Source organism: Aythya ferina (assembly GCF_964211825.1).
Source record: "Aythya ferina genome assembly, chromosome: 8".
NCBI classification, from domain to species: Eukaryota; Metazoa; Chordata; class Aves; order Anseriformes; family Anatidae; genus Aythya; species Aythya ferina.
Genome location: NC_140304.1, coordinates 28524024 through 28550960, shown reverse-complemented (window position 1 = coordinate 28550960; position 26937 = coordinate 28524024). Strand labels below are relative to the sequence as shown.

Sequence of the window (26937 nt, the reverse complement as noted above, 5' to 3'; positions counted from 1 at the left end):
CAGCTGCAAGTTTCCCCTCCATGCTTCTAAGAAACCTCCCATTCCCTAACAACAAGTTTCTATAACCTCTTAAACCTGCTCTCAGATCTGATCAGCAATACCTGGGCTTTCTGGATATGTCAAGTATTCTGTCTCGTCTCATGGGCTCGTGCGTTTTATTGCAGAAGGTCACAGTAGGTAGATAAATAAATACAGTGTCAGACTGACTGATTGCAGCTCCATTTAAGCTTAAAAATTTTCTTCTAGTGCTCTCTGCAGCTATGTTAGGTATTGCAAAACTAACTCATCGCTGTAGTATTTAATGCCATGAAGTTTGGTGCCATCTTTTAGAAGATAAACCTTTATTCTCTTACATTCCTCATAGAATGCAATTTTAATTCCAGTGTGTGCTTCTAATGCAAGTTCATTCAAATCATTATGATCAAAACCATGCATTCTCCTTTTATCCTAAAAAGAAGAGATTTTCAATTGTAGCTTCAAAAATAAGAACTTTTGAACACTATCACTTATCCAAAGGCTTTTCCCACTTCTTGCCTCTGAGTCTTTACAACCCAGTATGTTTCTGCAGGGAATTACACAGAGAGCTTTTGGAATGACATGATACTATGGAGGCCCAGTCCTTTGACTTAGTGTTCATTTCCCATATAAGTAGGAGATACTCGCTTTTCAAATAAACAAGGCCGCGTATGAGACTTTCTTACTTGTTTCATATCATTTAGAGGTTTTCTGGCCACTTCAACTCAGAAGTTGTACGCTTCCAAATTCCAGTCCTCTCCCCCTGCAGGTCCTCTATCCATATTACCCCATTGCTTTGGGGCTGGTCTGTTTGAGGCTTTTTTTTCAGTATTTAACTGAGTTTTATTTCTTCTTTATCCTTCAGTATGTCTGACTTGGGAGACATTTCTGGCTTCATCACTCCTACCAATATTATCCTTACAGTCATGGGAACACCCTTCAGAACATCAAGGAAGGAAACTCACAGATGCCTGGGTATGAGATCCGTCATTAATCTTTAAGGATTTTGATGCTGAGTGTTTATTAAAGCCAACTTAGAAATAGTCTGAAATGGAACATGCCTGATCCAAGATTCACAAAACTTTTGAATATGAAACAGTCTGAAGCAAGTAAGTGACAAGCTTGATCCAAAGATATTTTCACATCATTCTCCTTAGATGTCAGAAATCCAACAAGATTATTTTTTTTTCTCCACAAATAAAAAAAATCCCAGCTTTGCTCCAGTCTCCCAGAAGTAAGAGAGGGGGATGTTTCAGGCCACTTTACACATAAATCTGGGTTTAGAAACATTACAATGAACAACTAGTGCATGCCTATACCATTGTGCTCAGCTGAATGGAAGCAGACCAGTTCATTTCAGTATCATAATAGATCCTTTAATGCTCATTGCTGAAGCAGTCACTTCTTTTTCAAATGACAAATTCCTACAGAGAAAGTCGTTCTATCCTGTTGCTGAGAAGTTTGAAATGTTAATATTCAATCTCTCCGTTTTCTTAGTTTGATCATGTTTTGACTGAAGAAAAACATAAAATCTTACAGTTGTTTTCATTTTCTCTACAGGATTTATTTGCTGTCCTGGTGCTTCGACTAAGACAGCTTCTGTGAGCCTCACGTGGAAAGAGGCACCATGTGCTTACACACACAGGGAGTCCAAGCTGCTCCAGATACCATGCTTAAGATTCCTCATTAAAACCAACTGAGCACAAAGTGATTTTTTTTTTCCCTAATGCCTGAGATTATTTAAGTGGGAAAAGAGAAACATCTTTTTAATATATTAAAAATGCTTTTGGCGTTATGTGCACCTGAGCAGAGAGACTCTGACTAGTTTGAATCATTTCACTTTATACTCATTTGCACCTCCTAGTCCATGGGAGTTGCATTTTAAGAAAGCAGTACTTACTGCAGGAGGAAATTGCAACCAAAACTCCAAACCGCTTAAAACTTAAAGTTCTCTGATCCTGTTAGGGTGTGGAAAAGCTCAAGAATAAGGATTTTCTATTATGTCTTTTACCCAAAAGAGACTTGGCTAGGTCCCTTGAATAATTCCATTCTTTTAATCAAGAAATTGTTACAGAATTATTATCTAACCTATCTCCATTAAATTAAATTTAAAAAAAAAAAAAAAGAAAGAAAAAAAAAAAAAAGAAAAAAAAGAAAGAAAGAAGAAATGGAAGTGGATGCAATTTTTTCCTCTCTTGCAAAGAGGCAGCATGGGATATCACCAAAGCCAATGGTTAATTCGCAATGATCTCATCGGCCTGAACTATGCTGACACTTTTCCTGCCAAGAGCAATTCTTTGCAAAGGGGCTTCCAGGACAGATAAGGGTAAAGAAGCCTACCGTGTAGTTGTTTTTTCAAAGCCTAACTGAAGAAACACACAGATATTGAGCAACTCCTGCAGACCAGCTCAATGCACGAGGCAGCCAGAGAGAGAGCACTTCAGAATTAATGCCTTTAGCTTGTGTACCAAGCAGATGCAACAAACTCAAATTTTCTCCCTTGTTGTGGATTTTTTCCCCAAACAAATTCATTTCTTTGTAACTGGAAGAGTGCTGCTACAAACAGGCTGGAGCAAGATAGGCCATGATGAAATAATTATGAAGTTTACAGTTTGGTACAATCTTTCCTATATATTTTTAAGAGCACCCAAGCAAGATTGTATAATGAAAAATTGACTTATAAAAGTGTCATTCAACCGCTCTGTGCTCACAGTTCTGATCAGCGTTAAGCCCTTGACAAAGACAGAACTCAGACACCGTAGACACTTTGTGCCCACAGCCAGTAGTTTTCTTTAATACCTCTTTTGTTTATAAAAGTAGAGGCAGGGACAAAAGCGAAGGCTCTGAGCAAAGTTGCAGTAATTCCTTGAAAATGGGAGTATTTTTCTTCTAGAAAGCTCCTAAACCTCTTTTTCATATAGAATTGGAGGGTCAATTAAAAATTTAACAGGACTTTATACAGCTATTACAAAAATCTATAAAGTTTCACTATCTGCCTAGATTTGGGGGATTCTGTGACACTTTTTGCTCTGTTCAAGGTTTCATCCACAAGCTTGCTAAGGATGGCTTTGTTCTTCCCAAAGCCCCCTCCTTGTTAAGCAAGCCAGTCTCCATTTGCTTCTGCAAGCATCATTTTCCTATTAGAAATGATGTTTTTATTACTCTCCTATCATGCTGAGCAGTGGGGGATATTACTTCTCCAACAGCTGGAGTGCAAGGCCTCTTACCCTGTGGGGATTTGGCAGTTACCAGTCGCAAACTAAGTGGAGCAGTGAGCAAGCTCTGCAAAGAGGATGTCTTTACTGTCGGCTAATAGCACACAGATCACCCCATTCCTGCAGAACTCAAACCAGGCCACTATTTTGCTTTTTAAGAGACAATAGGTCTCTTTCTCCCCTCCTCCAAAATAAGCCAGGCACAATAGCTCCAAAATGAAAACCTTTTGTGTGCGCATATTATTTGATTTCAAGCTGCCTAGAGTATAATGATGATTTTTTTTTTCAGCTCCTTGTGGCAGCTGCCAGCTTTTCTGACAGCCTGTGCAAGGAGATGGGAGGACTGAATAGCTTTGTGTGTGCTATTTGCTATGATTTGGAAAAAAAAGAAGAAAAAAAAAAAAACTTTCAAAAGACTGTTTAAGAAATTGCTGCCAGCACTCCTGGTAACCCTACTGCATTTTCCTTATGGAAGGAAGTTCAGTAGGGAGAGCCACCACTCTCAGCTTCAGAGAACACTAACCTATTCTGTGCTGCAACAGAAACTTTCAAGGCCTGGGGGAAACTCTGGAGATAGAATGAGGAAAAAAAAACACACAGCCTCTCAGAAACGACAGAAGGACTCTGCTCAAAGTCCTGTGAAAACATTATTACTGAGAAAAGATTAAAACTCATAAAGCTCATTTATTTTCCTCTCATCCTTTTTCCTACCTCAGTCCTTTCATAAGAGAGAAGCTCCTGGACCTCACCTTTCATACAGCCCCTGTGTGTGGTTACCACCAAATGTGAGTGATCACTGGGACTTCCTCAGAGGTCTGGCCATTTAAGAAGCTCTGCAGGGTTTTACTTCTTATTTCTTTTTTGTGGGGAAAGCTCTTTTGATGTCTTACACATAAGTACTAGCTAGGAAGGAAATTAAATATAGGAGTTTTATGTTGCTATTGTTTACTTTTGCTTAAGCTTTTTTAAAGTTGTACCATATATTTACGAAAACTTTTCAAATAAATTAAGCTTTGCTGTAGGTTGTCCTGGTAAAAGCGTAGTGAACAACAGCTGCTGAACTACTAGATAACTATGTTCAGATAGGCCACCACGGGAATGAATCCCTGGGCTTGCAGGATCGAAGACTATGCCTGAGACTTAATACGGTTTCCCTTTCTTCTCACAGGACGAGCTCTGTGTTGTGTTTGTGACACTTGAGGGCTGTGAGCTTGTGAAAAAACAATCTCAAATCTTGCTAGACCTACACATCTCACCATAAAACTTTATGTTTCCTTAATGCTTTTGGACTTGTGGCCAGTTTCTGTCTCTTTGGGAAGGTTGGAAGTCCAGCCCAGGGGAGGTCCTGTAACTGCAGACACCTTTTCTTTCTCGCAAAAAGACTGATAGTTCTCTGTATCTTGCACTATTGAAGAGGTCTGTGGTTTCCTCGCTTGTCCTGCTCTAGCAAACTCTTTGCGTTCATGTAGGCACACGGCTTCTTTCCTTGTTAGCTAAAATACCTGTGGCAAATCCTAGTGCAGGGATTTCTCCAGGCACAGCACGTCCCACTAACTTTCCGAAGCTCTAAGTCACCTCGGTAGTGCAACTCCTTGCACAAAACCACCTCTCAGGCTTGGCAAAGCAGACCCTAGTTTCTCTGCAGATGATGAAACTAAAGCCCAGAAAGCTACAGACAGGATCTGAAGAGATGATAGTAGTATGCTTTGAGGTACACGGCCCAAACTTTCAGGAACTCAGGTATCTGTACAAATGGCTTTGAAAATCCATGCTGCAGCTGTCAGAAGTATTGAATATTTTGGGGTAGAGATCCGAGAGCTGTGGCATCTTTTAGTCAGCAAAAATGACCATGTTCTCAATGGTAGGACATCACTGAGGCCTGCAATGCAGTCTCTCAGCCTCTTGGAGCCAGCTGGAAGATCTCACCTTTAAACTTGTACATGCTGGCCCTTGCTCCTAGGAAAGCCATTCATCGTGGCACTTCATTCCCAGGCAGAACAGAGCAAGGACTTCACTGGCTTCACTTTTCTGCCATGTCATAAGAGTTGGACAGGATGGATTTTGGATTCTGGCACACGAATCCTTTACCAAAGATTAGACATCTGTCTTTCAAACAGATTGCTGGCCGCTGAATCCAAGGGCTGCGTCTGAACTGTATTTACAAGGACTGAATTAAAGGCGTTGAATACTTGTGAATAAACTGCCTTAGTGGGCTAGAAAAATAAAATAAAATATAAAAAAAAATAAAAATAAACTTTCAAGAGAAACTGAGGCCATACTTACACCATGAAAGAGGGTTCTGTGTTCAGCTTTAACATGTGGCTGACCCAGGCAGGTGATGGAGTACACCTCTAGAAAGCATCCAGCTACCTTTTTATGGCACTAGACTTAAGCTTTGCTCTCCCTAAGGCTCAAAAACCTACCACCTCAAGTTGGGCATATGAAAGCAAAGCAGAACTGATCAATTCTGGGGAAAGGAAGAAGATCCTTGCAAAGGGCCTTTTGGTTCTAGCTTTGTCCTGTTTGGAGAGAAGAGAGAATCCAAAGGTAGGGTATTGCTCTGTCCTATCTTTCACAATGAGAACGGGATTTAAGAGTTTTCCAGCTCACAGCACTGGAGCTGAACGCTTTTAGCCTTGCTGAATCCCCAGCTCCAGCAGCTTTTAGCTCAGGCCTATCTCCAGCAACAGTTCCCAGTGCTCACAAGCTAGAGCTGCCGCTCCTCACGGCATGCTGTCACAGCCCAAGCCAGGGGCCTCCTGCCTCGTGATTGCTGATTTCAGTTCATTTCTCTGATTTACAGTTTCCTGATTTGCAGGTTGTTAAAATACTTGTAAAAAACATTGGTCTGGAAAATGTTCCTAAATAATTATGTTGATGACTAAAAATCAGCCTGAAAGGGCTTTAATTCATAGCAGCTTATACAATAAGGGAGATTTAGGGAGAGCTTTTATTCTCAACTCATATTTTTAATGTTTCATTCATGTTCATATCCTGTACTACAGACCCCAAAGTGAGTTTATATGGCTAAACTCTGATTCTATAGTCAGGAACTAGTTCGTTCTCTGGAAAACCTTTCTTAAGCAAATAAATTCTTCTATCTGAAGGTTAGTGTTGTGTTTATGTTCTGGAAACTTGTGGGGAATTAAGAGTCCTTTTCCTTTTGGAGGGGGATTGTGGGAATCGGAAGGTTACTGTTAAAACAGGCTGCCTGAGCATCAGGGAGAAACTGAGGTCAAGAGCCTGCCCTGTTTATTCACCATAGGTAGAGATTGTGGCTGTCCATGCAAGGGGATTTGTGCAGTCCAGCCTGCAACGTCCTGGATTTGCAAATGAGCAAGACACATCCCTGACTATTTTCCCTGTCACTTTTGGTACTGAGAGGAGAGAGATCTGTTGTCATTAGCCCAGGCTAATGTTTGGGCCTGCAATAGTGTCATCCTAAGTCTCAAGTTTCTTATTTAACCAGTCCCAGCTGTGTCAAATCTGGCCTGCAACAGAACTGGAAGCTGGAATTAACCATTGAACCTCCCAAACGATATGACTGATTGACTCTATTGTAAGGTCTCATTAGGAACATTTTGACATGTCTTCTGCTGGAAAATGTCTTAGTTAAAACTCCACAGAAATGTGTCTATTGCTTAATGCCAAGACAACTCAGACTATCTTAAAGGAGGCCTGGCCGGGGTGGAAGATGGGCTTTACCACAGCCCAGGGGAATAAGTTTAGTCTATTGTGAGCTGTTTCTGGTTTTGTAATGACTCTCAGCAGGGAAAATGCTTGAGATTCCCAGTTTTCAGGGAATGAGAGAACCATTCTCCATTCAGCTCTGTTTGCAAGTCTCATGTTATTTAAAGGCCTCAGCTTGCAGCATGAGAAGTTAACACAAATATCTGGCTACATTCAAACGAGCTTTTTTAAGTGGGGTGGAGCAGTTTCTGCATTAGTGCAATGGAGAATGACCAGAGTTTGTGTGTCACGATGTAATGGAGGTATCCTTATCCTCATGCAGGTCAAGGCGTGGGTGTTCATGTGCCTCCTTGTGCATATGTGTGACAGGCACTGCTCTGGTGTCAGAGGCTCAGGTGAGATGTTACTTGCGCACAAAGAAACAGGACTTCTGGAGGTCTTGCTAACACAGCTTTCCTACAAGTTTGGATCTTGATAATAGCCTAATGTATTAACAGGAACTTTTTAAAAAAAAAAAAAGACCCTGTTTGATTAGTGCAGGTGTTTGCTTGGTCTGCCAAGAGGTCAGCATGAGGGATTGTAGCTGTTTTCAGCTGAAACTAATTACCTTGAAGAGTGAAGTAACTAGAGCTAGAAAAACACTGTCTCCTAGTACATTAGAAAGTCAGATGTGCCCAACATTTGCATTTGTCAGGACAGATCTATATAAGATGACCTACCACCTGCCATGACTTGCTAGACTTCTCTTTGTAGAATGGTGCATCATCCATGTCCTGCTGTCAGAAAACATTTGTCAGCCAACATTTGCTTTGTTTCATCCTTACTTTTAGTTCTCATCACACCACCTTGTGCACAAGAAGGACGTCCTGACATACTATGCTAGCTTCTTGAAGACTGCTGCAATAGATGCTCCTGTAATGTGAACTTCAACAGGAAGGTAGTCTGTAGGTAAGATATTCCTGAGATGTGTCTGTCACAGCCCTTCTGAAGCTGCAAATCAATTTTATGGTACTGAGGCAGTTTATGGGGTCAATTCTGCTGCACAGTCATCTCAGAATGAAAGTAAGGTCTGGGTTAGCTGTAAGAGAGTCTACAACCTTCATTTATGCAGTGTGTGCAGAGCCATGTAGCAGCTTTCCTTGAGGGGAGAAGAGTTGAATGATTCAATCTGTTAGACTACATCTAAAGAGAGTAAGAAATTAAGGAGTTATAGCCTTCATATGCTTTAAGTGCTCTGTAACTAAGCAGAGCTGCAAGCAATCAGCTTGGAAAACAGTACCTTGAAGGAATGTCCTTTGGTGCTATACTGAGGTTCTGAGGGGGGAAAAAAAGACTTTATCTACTACTGGAATTGATGAAGCAATGAAGAAACAATATCTTGATCAAAAGATTTTATCAAATTTTGGAATGAAAGATACTTGAATGGTGGAAGATGATCTAGTTCTAGGAAGGAAGAAGGTATGATGTTTTAAGAATTGCCATGTCGTGGCTAAAAAGGTTATGATGGACAGAATGGAAGAGAAGAGCTACAGCTTATTAGTAATCTAAGATTAATTTGGAAACTAGAGGCACCTATTTATGAGGGACAGACGTGTAAGTTATGATACTTGGAGTGCAAGATCAACTGATCTACATGAACACAGTGCTAAAATCAGCAAGTTCCATCATTTCCTTCAGCTATTTCCATTGCTGGAAACAGTTGAATTTGTAGTCCTCTCCTTGTATGCAGGTGAGGATGAGACTATGGCATTAGTTGGTGTTGGATGAAGTGTGGATTTTACCACTGAAGTAGAGAAGTTTATGCTGCACTTTGCTCTACCAGAGCTTTTGCCACTTATATCCCTTAAGGGATCCTTCAAGGAATTAGCAAGCAGGATGCAACACAGACTGAGGTCGAGAGTTTTTAAAAGTCATTTCCACTTTGTTATTAGCATGTGTAAATATTGGATTTTATGATTTCCTCTTGATTTTTATGACTATTGCAGATTATTCAAAGAAAAACTGAAAATGTAATTTATTGCCCGAGTTAGTTTTGTTTTTTAAACCTGTAACATTTTAAAGCATCATGAAGAGTTCTGGTTCATAATCACAACAGGGAGAATGGGGAAAAAAGCAGTTTGCAAGTCTAAACACCACCGTAAACGGAGGTGTAGGAGTCCACTTGGGGCTGTAAGGTCAGTTACGGTGCTGAGAGCCTAGTGAAAATGTCCTGTAACTACTAACAGAAGTACCTCAAAAGTCTGCCAGCTTGGTTAAGGCTCCCTGCCCTCTTCAGGTGACCTTCTATAACTAGACTGATGATGTCCTGATAACAGTTCTTCTTGATACACTTCCAGATGTTCCTGATACCTTGGATCTTGCAAGAAAACAGATGTGCTTGGAGTACTTGACAATCCTCGACAATCTCACTTTGAATGAGGGACCAGGAAATGGAGAGCACAGAAATAAGAAACTTTTTTTTTTTTTTTTTTTTTTGGTTGCACTTGATCATTCTTGAATCTTGACACTGGGGACGAAGACTTGGGCAAGGTTCCAAACTGGCTCTTCCACTTGAAATCCATTCTTATGTCCCTATGTGCACATTAAGGTGAGCACTAAGCCTAGGTCTAGTGTTTCAGTTTTAAATCTCAATTCCCTTGCTTAGCTTTGGGGCCAAACTCTTGCGAGGGAATAGACATGCACAGCAGATCAGCAGCCTTCTTTCAGGATACCTGTTTCCACTAAATGTGTGAAGAAGCCAAAGATTATACTAGATGTTTTGGCCAAGAGACCCACTAATTAAGCAGCAATGTAGCCCCACCCCAATGAAGCATATTTCTTTTTGTTTAGCACTCTTCACAAAACATTGCCACTGTGACCTGAAGTTATTGCTCATGCTGTTTGGATTTTAGACAGCCATTTCTTCAGGTCAAAGTCTAAGCCCAGCTTAGGTTCCTGGAAGCGTTGTTCACAGGATGTCTAAGATGGGAAAAGGATGTGAAGGGTGGTTCGGTAAGAGTCTGCACTGAAATGGAGCACTGGCAACTCTAAATCTAAACCTGGGCTGTACCCATAGATGACTTAAACACATTTTTTCTCCCGTCATGCCTCCCTTCCCCAAACAAAACTCTTCATTCTACTGATCCAGAGACAGCTGCATTTGACTCATCTAATGCTTGAGAACTGAAAATGCATCTTTTGTTATAAAGGTTCTCCAGTACAGTGGGCTGATAAACCTGCTTTTCATGGCTTCAGGGATCATCTCATCAATGAAATTATCAATTTCAATTATCAATTAAAGCTGTTTAGTATACAAATCATCATAATTTATAATAGTTTTAATTTGAATAACTGGGAAACTTTTATTCAGTGTAGCAAGCAGCACCTGATAAAGTTAGTACATATTCTTGAAAGTGTCAGCTGTACACATATTGAATGTAACTGTAATGCTGCTGGACCTCTGGGCTCCCTGAAAAGAAATGTGACTCCATAGGTACTCTTACAGCTTGGCTGCTGACCATTTTAATATGAACTGAACACACCATCCACACACAGGGCTCCTAGGTGGACCATCAGAAACAGAGGTTGGTTCTGGGGCCTCTGAAAGGGAGAGCAGTGAGTTTTTGTGCTCTGAGGTTAGAGGTGAACAGCCAAGAACATTGGGAAGTTATTCTTCTACTGTCCTGCTGAAAACAGTGTCCTGCAGATCATGTGCAGGCTATGCTTATTGCGGCTTCATTTTTTCTTTTCATTTTCATTATTTCACCCACCAGACTTAGGCCAGTACCACTGCAGGAGGTGTTAGGGTGACAAACCATATGAAGGAACTGAGCCACGTGAAGCAGAAAATAGAAAATGTAACTATTTGTGTTGGCATACCTGAGGAGCAGCGTGGAATGAGACCCCTGAAGCATGTGTCACCAGCAGTGGTCATCACCTGGGGGCCTTAGATTTGGCAGTCAGGTGGTGGCAGTAATATCCCAAAGTTAGAAGTGCTTCTGCTGTGTCAAGCCACCCCTGTGACGGGAATTCTGTACAAATCATGGCAGTGCTCTCCACCAAATGTTCTGTAGGAATAAAAGGCAAAATAAATAGTAAGTGACTTAAGTGAGGCTACTGGCTTGCTTCAAATTATTCCAAATTAAGTCATTTTTGAACTTAAAACCTTTGGTTTAAAATAAACCAGAAAGCCATCAGGGAAGAAAAACCTGAGTGCCACAAAAACCGAGCTGTGAGTTCAAGGATATGATTCATTTTCCCCTTTCCTCTCCATCCATTCGGGGGCCAGCAAAATCCATCTCTTACCCAGCCGTTCTTTACTCTGAAACTTGGAGTAATGGGAGGAACAGAGGAGTTAATGTGACAGCATGTTTGTAGAAGGCTCTGCCATGGGTGTCCTGTGAATTGTTCTTGATATTCCTCAGCTGGTATCCTGTTTCTCTGAGTACAGACAGGCGTGTTGTGGCCATACAGATCTTGTGCCTCAACAATATGCCTGTGTAGTATTAATGTGAGGCTTGGGCTAAATCATGTTTCTCTGTTTCTTTGAAGCCAGTATCTGTACAGCACCCCCCAACCACACAGACACACGAGCACACACACGTGGCCTCCAGGATATGGCATGAACAGCTGAAGAACCTGTGACTGCAATTTTTGTTGTTGATGCCCATTTTCACCACGTCTAGCATGTGCTCTGAACTGACTGCTTCCAAGAACGTCACCCTTCTCAACGTGTGTGAACATTAATCTTCCAAAGAGGAATTTAAATGGCAGGGTGGACCCCTCGAGCTAATATAAGGGAGGTGATGCCCTGCCTGGTTTTAATTAGAGCTAGCTTTCTTAATGAGGTAATATTCTGTTGTGCTGGGTTATCTCCTGGAAGACAGGGCAGCAGGCAAGCTGTTGGGGAGGGACACTTGAAAAACATCACAGGCAAGCTGTTTAATGTTAGCGCTATCATTCATCACCCGGGCTCTTCGGAGAGTCTGACAGACGGAGCACGTCCTGTGGGGACTCCGTCAGCCTCTGGCGTGCTGCTTAATGCAATTTAGCCAGATGTATCAAAGCGGCAGGCGAGACCCTGCTATTTGGACAGCATTTATAGCATCCCGGGCAAATAGTCAGGAAATGTTCAATAATGTGCCTCGCACAAGTGCGGCAAGAAGCAGATTCTTAGAATGACAGGTTGCCAAGAGAAATCCTGGCAGTGCCTCATTCCAGCTTTCAGTCACATGCTGGTTTTGTTGTTATTGTTTGAGGGCTTTTTTTTTTTTTTTTTAAGGGCTTTCTCAGTCTCAGGTTTCCAAAGACCAGATTTAAGGTGACTTGAATAGGTCCATCTGGTTCCCGATCCAGCGGATGAAAGCGCCTGGCAGAACCCCTGGCCCACGCATACACAGCGTGGAGCTGGGCTCGGGGCCCGCTGGCAGCGCCGGGGTTTTCTCTGCACAGCTCTCCGTGTGCTAGGCTGACCCCTGCAGCAGCCCCAAAAGCTCTGTTCGTGGTGCAAAAGGGGTCGGTGTTGGCTGTGCAATCAGAGTGGAGAGGTCACTACAGATGGGGAGTTTAATGGAGAGCCTGGTTACTCCCAAATTTTGCAGTCCAAATTTGTTGCAGTCCCTTTCCCCACGAGCTCGTGGACACCCCCAGATGTGGCTCTGGTTCTCCTCCTGGGCTCCAGGTGTGTGCCATCTCCCCTTTGCTCTCAGGACAGCAGACAGCCTGGGGAAAACCTTGTTCTGCTCTTTCCTCTCTGAGTCCTGCTGCCCAGACCAGCTGCCACGGGAACCCTAGCCATGATCCATGCAGGTGCTGAAAGCAGACAAGTTTTGCAGCGCTGCTGTTTGGCGATTTACATCTCAAACCTCTTTGCCAGCGACGGGAGAAAAGAACAAGGTTACAACGCTGCCCTGTGGGCTGCTGGCAAAAGGACGTACAGCCTCCAACAGACCTGGAAAGGGAAGGGCTGTGATGTGTGTTCTTAACCTAAAGGACAAAGCCTCGTTAAATTCTCCATTATTTTTATTTCTTTGCTAAACCGAAGGTGGAAGACTGAAGCAAAGCTCTCCCCAAAACCACCTTTCTCTGCTTGTCCCCGGAGGCAGCACCGCAGCACGGGTGAGGGACAGACACACAGCCCAGGCACCTCCATCCATGCCACGGTGCCTGCTTCACCTGCAAATCCAGCTTTGGCTCAGGGCTGGTGCACAAAGATGTAAAATCCAGCTGGGCCTTGCAGCCTTGGAAAGCTCTTTGATGATAATTCCAGCAACAGAAACGTAGCATATGCAGAGCCTTGGATCCTGTTGCTAATAAGTCTGCTTTTACACCACTCTGCTACACTTATTAACTTCCATTTACATATTTTTCCAATAATCTTTTTAACATGCGACTAGATGACCATAAATCCCAGAGGGTGAGGAGTGCAGGGTATATTGGAAGAACAAGTGCTTGGGACTCGGTTTAACCCTTGGGGTACCACTGGGATCCTGAGCAGCCTCGTCCTGTTACCCCACCAGAGGCAGGTGGCAGGGACGGGCGAGTGCTCTGACAGGAACAGATTTTCTTCTCGTGGTGTCCCAAAACAAATACAAAACGCAGTGCCGCTGCCAAGTCCCAGGATGCAAATGAATGCAGAACGGGGCACTTGAAATGTTTTTGCTAACAAGTACATACCATGGTTCTGCGGCGATGTTCAGCTGTTGATGAAATCCCATCTGTGGATTTCGCAACCAGGTAGGCTAAACCAAATGGCTCCCCACTCTTCGGGGAACGTGATAAGGCAAAGGAAATCTGGTGTGGCTTGCTAAGGCAGGACAGAACGGGGGCAGATGGTTAGAGCACGAGAAGTGCCATCTCCCACTGCACAGAACAAGGGATCAGCAATATCCAGAGTCAGGGACTCCTGTGCAGAAACAGGAGATTATCCTGGGGGCAAGGAAGGCACTGAATCTGTAGTTGTCAGTTCTCTCTCTACTACCTTTGGATTTCAGACTTCTTTCTGTGAGAAACGGTGACCACTAGGAAGACTGCTCAATGCATATGTTTATACATACACACACGTATTTGCTTCAAATTACCCAGGAATAACAGCTTCCTCTATTGAGGCAGCTGCATAGATGACCGAACAATTTGTCTGTTCAAACATATTTCAGTCAACTTTCCCTGGCTGATTTGGCAAGAATTTTTCTTTCTACAACTGGATCTCCTCCAATAACAACTTAGACAGCCCTTTGACTCTAGGTCATGGATGTATGGCACGGGAGGAGTCCTTCCATTTGTCTCTCTAGAAGTAATGATGCAAAAACCAGAGGACTGTCACGGTACTGGCTGAGAAGGGGTTGAATTGTTTGTGCCACCCACCCGCATATCAGCTGGACCCACATGACAAAGCAGGATGCAGGACAGATCATCCCAAAGATCGGCTGTTAGACTGGCACTCAAGGGTTCAAATCCTCTTAAACGTCCTGGATAAACTCCTAGTTTTGCTTCTGATTGCATGGAGGTAACTCCTCACCCCAAAAGGCTGCTGTAAGGGCCCTATCTTGGTATGGCTGGAGGGCTCTGGTTAGCGAGGAGCATTAAGGGCAAGGGATCTCTGTCCCAGGCAACCAAGCAAGATAGGAAATAAGATCCAAGATCTGAAATAAGATGCAAGATCTGAAACAAGATCCAAGATCTCCCAGCAGCAGCGAGGGCGAGCAGAAGGGTCAGAAGTAGTCTGACCATCAAGAAGCTGAGGTCCTCTCCACCTCTCCGTGTTACCTTTTTGTGACAACGCTACTCAGACTGCAGCCAGAAAGCCATTTTACATGTGTAAATTTATCCTGCTCTCTTCAGCTTGGAATTACAACCATCTGCAAATGTTTCGCATGCCCCAGTGTAGAAGCTAGAAGGAAATGTGGCCTTGATTAGTATCTGTTAATCAATTTCCATCTCAATTAAATGCTGTTGTGCCAAATACAGGGTGAGGCCACGCAGCTTGCGATGTACCAAACCTTATGTTGCTGCTCTGCGTGAGGAAACAAGACCCCGGTCTCCAAGTCCTAGCAACTTTCACAAGCAGTAAAATGGTATTTTTACAAGATCAGCACTTCGCTTTTCTGCAGCCATTTCCTTAATGACTTAGGGCAGATGACTTTGGGCAGTCTGCTGGGGCTCGGAGTTTGATAAGGACCCCTAATCTCAGGCATGCAGCTTAATCTCCAAAAGCTGCATTTCAGCACTGCCTAATCTCATCAGGCTCTTTTGCCCTTGCCAGTCCATTACCCTGCTGCGGGGTTCTAAGATCTTGGTGGTGTAATGACATCTTCAGACCTGTCTTTGCTGCATTTCCAAACTCCCCCTGCAATCCCAGAAGGCTCAGAGCCTATAATATTATTTTAATTGCCAGTTCACTGCTTTAGGAGCACCTTCTTTCTTAACTTCTACCCTGTTTCTCGTGATGAGATCTCTTGCAGATGCAGTTAATCAGAAAGATTACAATCACTCTAGAAACACCTGCATTGGAAATAAGTCTGGCTTTTATTAGTATGAATTCCTACTGCTGACAAGCTCTGGGAGGAGAGGATGGGGGGAGAACCCAAGATCCCTTTACACAGCTGGAATATAAATGTGAATTTTTCTTCCTATTTATTTTTCTTCTGTAAATGATTTAGCTGCTATTGATGAAGATTACCACCAAATAAAAAGCAGAATCTACTGGCTTGTGTTGTTGTGTGCAACACACCCATAAAACAAATGTATGCCTCCACCACTGGAATAGGCCATCCTTTTAGCCATGACACGTACGGAACTGGAGATAGCATTCATCGTCCGAACCTCAAGAGCAGCAAGGATCCCGTGTTCAGACTCCTTATTACATGGGGAAGACAAAACAGACATTCCAGTGCCCTGCATCCTCTTTACCCTAGGATATTAAGAACAAACACAAAAGACTGATTTCATTAGTTGTAGCAAGTAGGTTCAACAGGAAGGCGAGAAGCACTTACTACGGGTTAAAAAGACAATCTTAAGCCTGATGCAAGAATTTTGAATCTTATTTCTGATAAAAATAATTTGCCAGTAGTCCTGAAAACTGGCAAAACCCAAATTAAAATGCCATCCCTCTTGAGAAACGGAAGGATATTCAAGTCCTTTGGGACACTTGAAGGTAACGGTCCAAGAAAAAGCTCGAGGTGTTCACATTTATTGAGGAATGTTAATCTACTGAACTCTATAATTGTACTAAGCTCTGGACACATAAATAGAACCTTTTAAAATCTAAATATTTTATGTAAAAACTGTGAAAGATCTTCATAATTATTTTTATCACAAAATAATAATACTTATGCCAGTCACCTGCTAACATAAGAAAAAAAAAAAAATGTGTCATTGTCTCATGGACCAAATTCTCCAGTCCGTGCAGTCAATGTGAAATGCTCCCAATTCTCTACATTGTGCTTTCTCTCACTGGTAACAACTCAAAACTCATGTATGCTCAAAGAAATGATGCAGTGGGGGATAGTCTGTCCCACTGCTGCTGCAAGAGTTACAGGGAAGAATTTCTAATACAAAAGCAGAAAAAATAGCCCCTTTACTGACTCTTGATGTTTTCATCCACCTTCCCCAGATTCTCAGGCTGTATAACTTTTCAGAAACCATCAGGGACTGGGCTGGCACGATTCCTACCCGATTTGAAATGAAGGTAGTTGTCACATATCCGTGCAACTCTCATTCATTTAAATAGCTTGGAGTTGGTATTAAACAAGTTAATAAAGGAATGAAGAACAGGGACCACTGAAAAGCAAAGGAATATCTTCTTCTGTGGCTACAGTAATGCTCCCTCTGGCCCTGGCACCTTCAGCAGGAAAGCTGGAGAGTCACCTTTTCTCATCCCATTTTATCTTCTCACAGAAAATGGAAAAGGTGAGTTCCTAACACATTAGAGATGATGATGCAGGGTTCCTCACCACATCGATAAGTTTTCAGCTGCCACTACTAACCACTCATTCACTAATAATCAAGCTCCATTTCTTTTTCCCAGAGCACTGTCAAGGCTGTTTTACTGAGGAGCATCAAGACGCAGGCTGCAGAAACAGAAGGACGTTGCCTAGTAGGAGATAGGAGGTCACGGAGGTAACACTCATTGCTGACTTCAGTGTACTTAAGTCAGACTTAGCCTGTGGTTAAATATACAGGTCCTTTGCCCTTTAAAGCTTAAAATAAATTTGTCTTAAACTACTGCATTGGCTTACATTACAAGATAAATTATGAAAAATAAGTTGGCCTCAAAGCATAGTTTTGCTTAGCTGCTCTGGGCATGAACCATTTCACTTGGACTCTGTTGTTCAGACCACCTATCTCCCTCACCAGGAGGATGAAGAGAAAATAATCAAGAAGGGCTGGAGCCTATTTAGACAACTGGCCAGCTCCCTGCAAAGGGCTCCTCCCCGGTTAGAAGAGAGAAGATCCACCACAGAGGAAAAACAAAACCTGCAAAAGGCTCAACATGGTAGTGATGCAATGGCATGATGTTATTGGATGGAAAGGGCCAGCATCACTGGTTTAACAAGGAACACGGTGTAGGATCAGGAGCTACACCTTTCTTTTTCCTATCTCATCCTTTTTCTAGCTTGCTCTCACCTTGTCTTCTTTCTCATCTTTACTATTAAGTTAATGGAAGTGCTGAGCATGCACACCGTACTGCATACTACAGCTTTCATCATTCCAGTTACTTGACAGTCATGATCCCCATGCCCTTGATGAGACCTGGAAATGACTACAGTTGAAATGAACATGAATCCATCAATACAGGCTCTTGAACTTTACAACCAAGTCACACATCCTGAGTCTTGTCAAACAGCATGATCTGGCTGATTGAAAACGGGAACTGCATTAAAATATAGTGCTGATATAATACGTTGTACATCAGCTCTAACAAAAGGGAGCTGGGAAATAAAAAGATACCCCTGTAATGGCATCACTGCACTGTTATTGAGCAGCACCTTTCAACAAGTCAGCCAGCTCCCATAAACTTACTTAACTTCAGAGATATGCTGCTTATAATCCCTGTTCCCAAATGTTTTGCTATCTTCCCAAGTTTTATCACAACTCTGCAAAGGTGGCCCACTCCTCTTAATCTCATCAGCAAACTTTAATTAACTGCATTGCTGCTACCTCTGTTGGTCAATACAGGCAGCTCTCTCTGAAACAGTGAACAGAACTCACTGCAACTCACTTACATTTAATATGTACCCTATCTTGTGTTTCTGCCTAGACTTGAACTATGAAAAAAGAAAAATTAAAAAAGAATTTATGATCTCATGAACCTTGAGAGCAGAGGCCCTTGAGCATCTTGTGAATGACAGCAGCACTCTTGAGTCTGGATCCTAGCCTGAGTTTTCAATCCAAGAGGACTGAGCGATGTTTGGAATTACATAGCGAGGAATCTAAACTAAACCAGGTGTCTTCCCAGTTTTGCCAAAAAAATAGTTTGACACATACTAGCTTATAAATAGATGGTTCTGCCAGATCAAACAATGATATATTACACTGACCACTCAAACAGCCCAACAGTGAAGCAATTTTCATGAGGATGCAATATTTTTTTTTTTAACTTTTAAAAATTGAAAATAATAAACAGATTGGCTTGTATTATCATGAAAAAATGTGCTAAAGGGTAAGGTCTGTGAAGAAAAATCTGACAAGTCATAGGTCATAAAAGTTTCAGTTCAAGCTTGTTCATATTATAGTGAAGTAAATTATTGCTGAAAACTTCTTTCAAAGAGTTTCTTTTTGATTGGGTCTTGTTTTTAAGATGAGCAAACGCTTTAAATGTGAGCTATTTCCATAGTTTGTGAGCAATAAACAACAGGCTGAATAGAAAAGCAGAGACCACAGGTCATTCCCACTGGTGTAAAAGAAATGCTGCGCTGTTTCCAGCCACAGAATTATCCTTTACCCAAGTATGGCTGTATCCATCTCTGTCCATCCACAGGCACCTAAACAGGGACTTCTCGGTGTCATACAAAGCTTTTCTTGCTTTCGCTGGTACCCTTAGGCCCAGCTGGCAATTGTGAAAATCAGGCTGGCAAAGCAAAGCAGACCTGACTGACTACAGCCCAGCCTGGCAGCAGCGAGGCACTCTGCGGGCACGAGAAGTCTTTTTCTAAGATTTAACTCCCTTTATTGGAAGCATTTGCCATTCAATTTTCATTCTTTTCTCTCAAAAATAAGACTGGTTTGATCATGATGGGCAGTGTCTCTCGGGACAAAGTGGTTTTGAGTGCAGGCCTCAAGTAGGTCAGTGTAACTGCACCGAACCGCAGGACCACAGAGTGCCTTGCACTTACAATCTGTGCAGCAGAACTGCTCAGTGCAAGTGATTCATTGAGAAACCTCTTTTTCCTGATACGGCTTTGGAGAGGTGCCTGAACATGGTGATAAGGAGCTGACAGGGAACCAGCCACACTCAGATGCCTTCCAGTTCATCTAAAGACGCAGAGAAAATCTCCTCCCACGTTTAATGTCTTTGGGATTCTTCCAACCATGCCTTTCCCTTCTGACACTCTTCCAGCTCCCCAGGACTTTCTGGCCCTCCTGAACATCCCTCTCTGCCTCCTCCTCCTCCCCCTGAACAGTTTTTCTCTCCTTGCGCATTCTGCTCCCGCCAGGAGGTTCCTAGGGAAGAGGCCACAGGTGGTGCAGTGTGTGTGCACGGCTCGACCTGTCACCGGGACTCACGCTGCCACCTCTTCCTTGCTCGGACACCCGCTGGATCCTTTCAGACAAAGATCTTCCCCTATGCAGCAGCCACAGCTCTCCCTCAGTGGCTGTTTCTAACGGCGAGGCCTGTGCTCCAGCATGTGAGAGTGCTCTAACGCACAGCACATACTTTTCCAGGCTCCACCACAGCGTCAGGCTTAATGAAACACTTAATTACCAGACCTCAAAACTCAGGATTTCCAAGCAAGACAAATGGATGTCCTGCATCAGGGCCTGGCTGTGCAATCCTTCCTCTGCTGAACACTTGCTCCTGGGGACAGATAAAACCAGCAGGCTGAGACACAAAGAGGCTGCAGAAAGCACGCTTTCTGATAGGAATGAGGCCACACTGCTAGCATGTTCTGCTAGCATAGGGAAAGCCCAGATACAGCAGCATCCAAATAGCTGCTCAGCAACTGAGAAGCAAGGAACCAAATCTACAAAAACGTTTTGGTTTCTAGCTTTGGTGTATCTGGAAGCCAAAAAAGCTGAGTGGAAAGGTCATGCAGGCAAAATCTTGGGAATGTCTGTCTATCAAAATTAATGGTTTGATTCATGCTACGGCCTTAGGATCTACTAGGTACAAGTTCTTTTGGAGGGCTCTGTAAAAGTCTCTGCCCTGTTTTGCAGAGGCAGACCTAAGCATTAGTCCAAGAACTAAAATAGGAAATACTGAAATCATTGCATTCATTAATTCAAGTAGTCCCATCCAGAACAGGGAGATCTGGCTGGAAGAGATGGGTCTGGGATGACTGAACATGAGCAACATATGCAGACGAGGAGGCACCACCGAAAAGACACCACTGAAACCGTGGCTCTTGCCCCTGTTTCCACTTTCAGATCAATTCAGGGAAGCACACCAGCAGCTCTCTCCTGGCGCTGAGGCGTGGGACCAAACACGTAGAGAGCACTCTGAATTCGTAGCTTCCAGGAAAAGTTGTGTATTCTGGGCCAAAGAACAAGCACTTCAAACTCCGCTAGTGGTATGCAGGTTTCACCTCATCCATGTCACAGAAAAGCACAGGGATTTTGCAGTTCTGACCGTTTGTTTTGTACTGAATGACTTGTCCAGAAGTCAGATGCATGTTGTTTCTCCCTCCCAGCCTGCCAGCCACAAAACACTCACCAGCTTTTGTTTACATTACAAATTTAAGATCTACCTGCAAGAAATAAAAAGCCTCCAGCATGACAAGCATGCGGTACAAGAGCAGGAGAGCTTAGGGCTGTCACCACTGTCTGTAAATCTCTTTGGTAACTGGGAATTTGTGAGGTGAAAGGTTTTCAGTACTGATCTGCTGTTATCTGAAATGGATTGTATGCCTCTCCAAATTTTTTTTTATCAAATCTGCAAAACCAGTAAAACACAACATTTCTCGTTAGAACTCTTTCAGGGTGGAGTGAAAAACAAAAAAAGATTGCTGGAGAGTATCTGGTGTTGATCACAAGGAGAATAAGTACTACTTGCCCAGAGAAAACAAGATTTTTTCCACTAACGTCTTCTGCTTTCTCAGCAAATTTTTCTGTTTTCTCTGCAGCCCTTCTCTAGCCAGTAAATTCAATATCTTGTGAGATCTAGAGAGAACAAAGTAAGCATTAGACAGACAAACAAGGAAGGGGTCAATTATTGTATTAAAATCCCCAAGTGCATTGTTTTAGCACAAATTTCACATTTGCTTGCGCATGCTTTTAAGTGATTCCTTATTTTGTACCTTATAAATGGGCACCAGATGCCAGAGAAAATGATCGAAATTGCAGTGAAACTTGAGATCAAGTAAGTTTTGCCTTTACCTAAACCTACTTACAAAATATCATATATTCTCCCCCTCCCCACCCGCCAAAGATTTAACAACAACAAAAAAAAAACCTTTCTCCTAATTTGTCATCTTAAGAAGCTGACAAGAAGAAGCACGCGCACAACCTGCAAAACCTCGGAGCTTGTCGCTCCCCTCCCGAGGCCCTAAAGGTCTGGAATTAGCCTTGTCCTACATGCAGTCACAACTTGTCTGTGCTTTCCCAAACTCAAACATCCAGCTGCTGGGATAATGGCTTCATATCGACCGCCGACTGCCAGTGCTGCAGGGCTCCTGCTCCTGCCATGCGGCGCAGCCAGGAGGTAGGGCAGAAGTTGGCTTGCTGGCCATGTGTGTGGGCCAGTAGCCAAGCGGCTCCGCTTAACAGGCTGGCCACAGATCTACCTTTCATGTCGAAACATGGAGAGAATTAGGAAACTTTTTAAATTAAATAATTCTACGTCGATACTCTTCGGTTGTGTTGTGTTTTGTTTTTTTTTTCCTTTTCTTGAAAACCTTTTTTTTTTTCCAATTTTTTAATTAGAAACACTTTATTTCTCTCCTTTTACAGCCCTCCTGGACTGAGTTAGCTGGATCAAAGAACAGTGAGTTCTATACAAGTAAGATCATGTTAAGTTACTGAGTCTTTTTACGAACTATCTGGCTGCTTCCAGTGTGGCTAAAAGATTGTAGCCACCATATGAACTGAGGAGAGACTGTGAGCCTTTCAACAGACATTGCTTTCTAAGAAAAAAGGCCTTTTAGATATAACCTATTGCCTCGCATTGACCTCAGGCTCTCTCAGAGAGTATTCCTAGCTCTGGTTTTAATCGTTTAGGATGCAGGAACACTTCTGCTCTGGCAGAGCACTGCCATGGCGCCTCAGGCCCGAGCCTCATCCAAGGTAGGCCCCGCGCAGCTTTCCAGAAGGTGCCATAAATCCTGCCCTGCTATAAAGCAAAAAGCCACTGGTCTCTCCTCTACAAAAAATCATAGGAGTTCTGTTTTCTCAGCCTCTGGGCTGAAAAAGTGTTATTTTCTGAGTTTGCCCCTTGTGGGATGGGAACTGTGTTCCACTTCGCAGACCGCTAAACGTGACCACTCGTAACCAAGAGGCCAAGCGTGTGTGTGTCGTTCCCCTAGGGTAACGGGACGCAGCTTATCTCCATCAGCCAGGAAAACAGGGAGAAGAAATGGCATACAGGCATCAAACTTACACTTCAGCAGTTTAAAGGAAGTAGGAGAACAGATGAGAGAAGTCAGAGAAAGCGCAGAGCTGCTGGATCACAGAGCTGTGACACACTGAGTGACTGCAACTACCACACACCAGCTCCTCTCAGCCCACATGCACGCTCACGTCCCTGGGGGACCATTTTTTAAATCGAGGGTAGCTTTCCCAGGAGTTAAAGAGAAAAACACTAGCTCTAATTATTTTCCATTTATTGCGGATTGTCACAAGGTCAGGATCTACCAACAGCGAGTTATTACGGGGCAGCTGACAGATGCTGCCTTGTGTGTCAGACCCCTCAGATCACAAGCTAAGCTGATCCCGTGCCTTTTTAAGTCAACAGAGCCTCTCTGAGCTTTCACTGTGACCTAAGAAACACTGCTCTTTATGGCATCCCTTAACTATGAAGCATTGTGGATTGTCTAAGTTAGACACCTGGCTTTATAATGAATTCAAGTTAATGCAACCCGTAAATGGGGGCTGGGGGCTTAATTCCAAAAGCCAGCTCCGTACTCTGCCATATACTTGGATAGCGCAGAGGCACAGGAAATAAGTTCGGGAAGTCACTTGTGTGATTTCTCACTGAAACTCCAAGGTATTACTCAATTACCCATCCTTCCAGAAATGTTTGCACACTGCTTACTAACTAGGAAAAGTTGTTCGCATCGAAGCTGGACAGGTTGGAAACTTTCCTCTTTCTGCACAAAATACGTATCAGAACGACTTCCGCAACTGAGGCTGCCGAGAGCCAAACCCTGTCAGTGGGAGCTTTGCCTTTCCTTCATTTAAACCCCCATGTGGCCCTACAAGAACAACATATATTTTACAACTGCAACTTAAATTCTGTGTTGTTGCATAAAGTATTTTCTGGAAAACTGTGCCCTCCACTGCACCACTGTATTTGTGTTCTGTATGAAAGTCTTTCAGGCCATGCTCCACCATCGGGCTCACTGGTGGGCTCAGCTTGTCAGCCTACAATTCTGCAAGGTTGAATGATGTATTTGATTTAACAGGCATGTGAATTCCATTCCCTGTTAAAAAGTATCTTTATTCTTCGCTTAAATTTTAGAAAGGACCCCACAGGATCAAACTCTTCCATTGCTTTCATGACTATTAATAATTTGCACCACCAGAAGCTGTTTAGCATAGAAAATGTTCTTGGATGACCCTTCAGTAACAAGTCATCGCTGTATATACAGCCCTTAATCCAAGACTACACTTCTGATATGCCTGCAGAATTTGGCATTTCAGTCCACTGTGTAAAGTGTTTGGGCTCCCTGGAATTTAGACCATTTAACTTCAAAGTTCAGGCTCATTTGCTGGCAATGGGTAGCCTCACTGAGTCAACCAATTTGTTTACTTCTAACAAGTCTGTCCCATATCCTGTCTTCTGGGATGTTTGTAAGCACTCTTGGGATGCTCACAGCATTTCCCCATTCTGACAACATCTTAAGTGCAGGTCTTACCCAAGAGGATACACTGGAATTTAGAAACTGAAGAACGTGTCATTACAGCTCTGTAGATGCACTTTATATTACCCAATGGCCAAAATGCTGTAGATTAATGCTATTTGCCAGGTTTCTAGTGTGGATTTTGCTATCTTCTTAACCTTCACAATGCCACAGCAGGACTGCTACCAGCCCCCAGGCCGGTCCACCTGCAGCTGCTTCCATCTCCCAGCCATCACTACTGCCACAACTTGCTGTGCTTGGATCACCCAAGACTAACACCCTGATGCAAATCAGATACTGCAAGGGAATTTATTCTCTAGTTAGCCACAGCCCCCTGAGGCCAGAGTAGATATTAACAAGTCGGCAGGTTCCTATGGCAGCAGGCTGCCAAAGGGCAGCAAAAAAGTCTGTGCCCCCTGCGGCTCAATTTTCCTGTGTGGGGCCCTGGAAAGCCAGGCTGGCTGGGAAAAGGGCAGGATAAAAGTGTATCATCACAGCATTTTGAGCAGGCTGAAAGAGAATGGGGTCTGAACAGCCACAGGCAAGGAAGCTGCAGCACTTGGATGAGTGAGTGAATCCTGGACAAAGGTAACACTGAGAACAGTAAATAATCCATCACGCGAGGACACATCAGAGACAAGCACTCCAACACGAAACGTGGCTCGCAAAAAGCTGCAGATGAGCTGACACTAATGAAAACAAGGGCCTTGGAACCTGGGTGGTGGCGGAAGGAAAGGAGAGGCAGTTGTATAACTTGCTCCCCCTGCCCAGACCTGCCGATGCAGCTGGATTCAGACTTGCAGCATCATCGCTTTTCCGGTCTTGGCCTCCTGAACCTGCAAGCAGCCCCTCGCAGTGACCTGCCAAACCTTTGCTATCCAAACTTTTCTTCCTTTGAACAGCCTGATAAGGGGCCAACCTGTGCAGTAGCTTCTCACCATGCCCTGCAGGGAGAATACAATGAGGCCCATAAAGCCAATTGCACTTGTTCCCCGAGGCAGCTTTTGAACTCTGCACGGAGAGGCTGGAATGCCCCCTTCCACTTAGCAGAACAAAGGCCAGCCAACCTGCAGGGTTTTAATCCTGAAAGTTAAACATGAATGTGATTAATGTGCAGCTTTGAATTTCGTGTATTATTGAATTGTATACATTACTCCAGGCTTGGAGATTTTCCCCTTTTATACTGCAACACAAATGTATGTTCCGTTTGGGAGGGGTACAGAACAGAGAACACCAGGCAAAAGTATTTCCATATGTATTTCCCACATTCTCTGCCTGAAGGACTTGAGCGAGCTGGGATTTATACTGTGTTCCACTGACCCCGAAAAAACAACTTGAAACAGATTTAGAGAAGATTCACTGGAGCTCATTGCAATTGAAATGCTGGATACTTATTTGACAGCCTCTAGGAACCCTTCCAGGTTCACCCTTTCCTGTGAATCTGCTAAAGCTCCAGAAGATTATCAGAGTTAAGCTAATGTGCAGGATGCTGGGTTTGAGGAGATGGGTTGCCCCTGGTAAGAGTCATAAAAATGATCATCTCTTGTAACCGGTGCTCTGCCTCAGAGACCGACTCCTTGACCCCTTTTCAGTCATAATCCCTGATAGGAGCCAGAAAGCTGGACCACATCACTCCTGTGTGATCCTCCTGGTTTCAGCAGGATACTGCGTGCCCAGAAGACCATCCTCGATTTTACTACTGGGGAAACATTCAACATATTTTTAGAGATGGTTAATTAACCCCATTCATTATGTACAAGGGACAAATTTAAAATGCACCAAGACACTTCCAGTCAGGACTTTCTCATCCTCTCTGTGGTTTTGGCTTGTCTTCTGACTTTACCACAGCATACCACAAGATCAACAAAGGTGTTGAGATCAGTCTTCAGTGAAGATCTTCAGAGAACTGTTTGCATTTTGACTCGACCACTGGGAAGACAGATTTGCAGTTGTATCATGTACCACCACCTGACTTCTTATGGTTTTTGAAGATTAATCGATTAATTAATTAATCAATTAATCAATTCTACAATCAATTAATTTCCACCATCAAAATGTCCAGACTGAGCTGGCCTTCCATGGGATGCTTCTCACTAGGCTGAACAGTGAGGATCTGGAAGAGATGAGAGATGATACAAAGACTTCTCTTTTTCCAAAGCTCAGACCTTGATGGCTTCTCGTAGTTTTCCACAACAATTTCCATCTGGAACTTCATTTGCTTGTGGAACTGAGCAGGGCCATTGCAGAAGGAGAGCTCTGTCTCCAGAAATAGTTTCTGGCTCAGGAGGAAGACTTGACCTTTGTTCTGAACAGGAATATGAACTCTGTCACACTGGGACACTTTTGCATCGGTATCTCCTATGTTTTAGCCATTACTAGCCCTGTGATTTCAGGACAGACATATGGTTTGATCCTATCAGCATTAATGACTATTTTGGTTTGACAAAGCTTATTAGAGAGTAATGTTTCCTTAAGTTTTTGCTTCTCAAGCCAAAACATCTAGATAGTGGATAGGGGAACTGTATCAGCAATTCTTAGACCTGATATATGTCCAGTACCATTTTTGCTAGAGTCTTGAAATACATACCGAAAAAATATTATTGACCAGTTAGACAGGGAAACCCAGATCATATCATTGATTCATGCACAGCCTGATATCAGCTCTGCAACTTCAACCTCACCCTGAAATCTGGCAAGTGCTGTGCATTCATAGGGCCCTGAAGGAATCCAGCTTGAGCTCTGATCTCTCAACTGCAAAGATAAAACCCACTGCATCTCCAGCTCACCTTGGTGCAGTACAGATGCAATCCAGACAAAGCATGACA

The 26937-nt window shown here is 43.3% G+C and overlaps 2 long non-coding RNA genes across 2 annotated transcripts in view; one reads left to right on the top strand and one right to left on the bottom strand.

Annotated features, from left to right (window-relative positions):
* The first annotated feature begins 7584 nt into the window (after window positions 1–7584).
* On the top strand, window positions 7585–11011 carry LOC311440940. The gene is made up of 2 exons (XR_014695654.1): window positions 7585–7868; window positions 9257–11011. It is a non-coding gene; the product is annotated as an uncharacterized lncRNA (long non-coding RNA).
* The window catches only part of LOC311440942, a 35215-nt gene continuing 17825 nt past the window's right edge, over window positions 9548–26937 (bottom strand). The window contains exon 3 of the long non-coding RNA XR_014695656.1: window positions 9548–10966. This is a non-coding gene — a long non-coding RNA (uncharacterized lncRNA). The remainder of the gene's footprint in view (window positions 10967–26937) is intronic.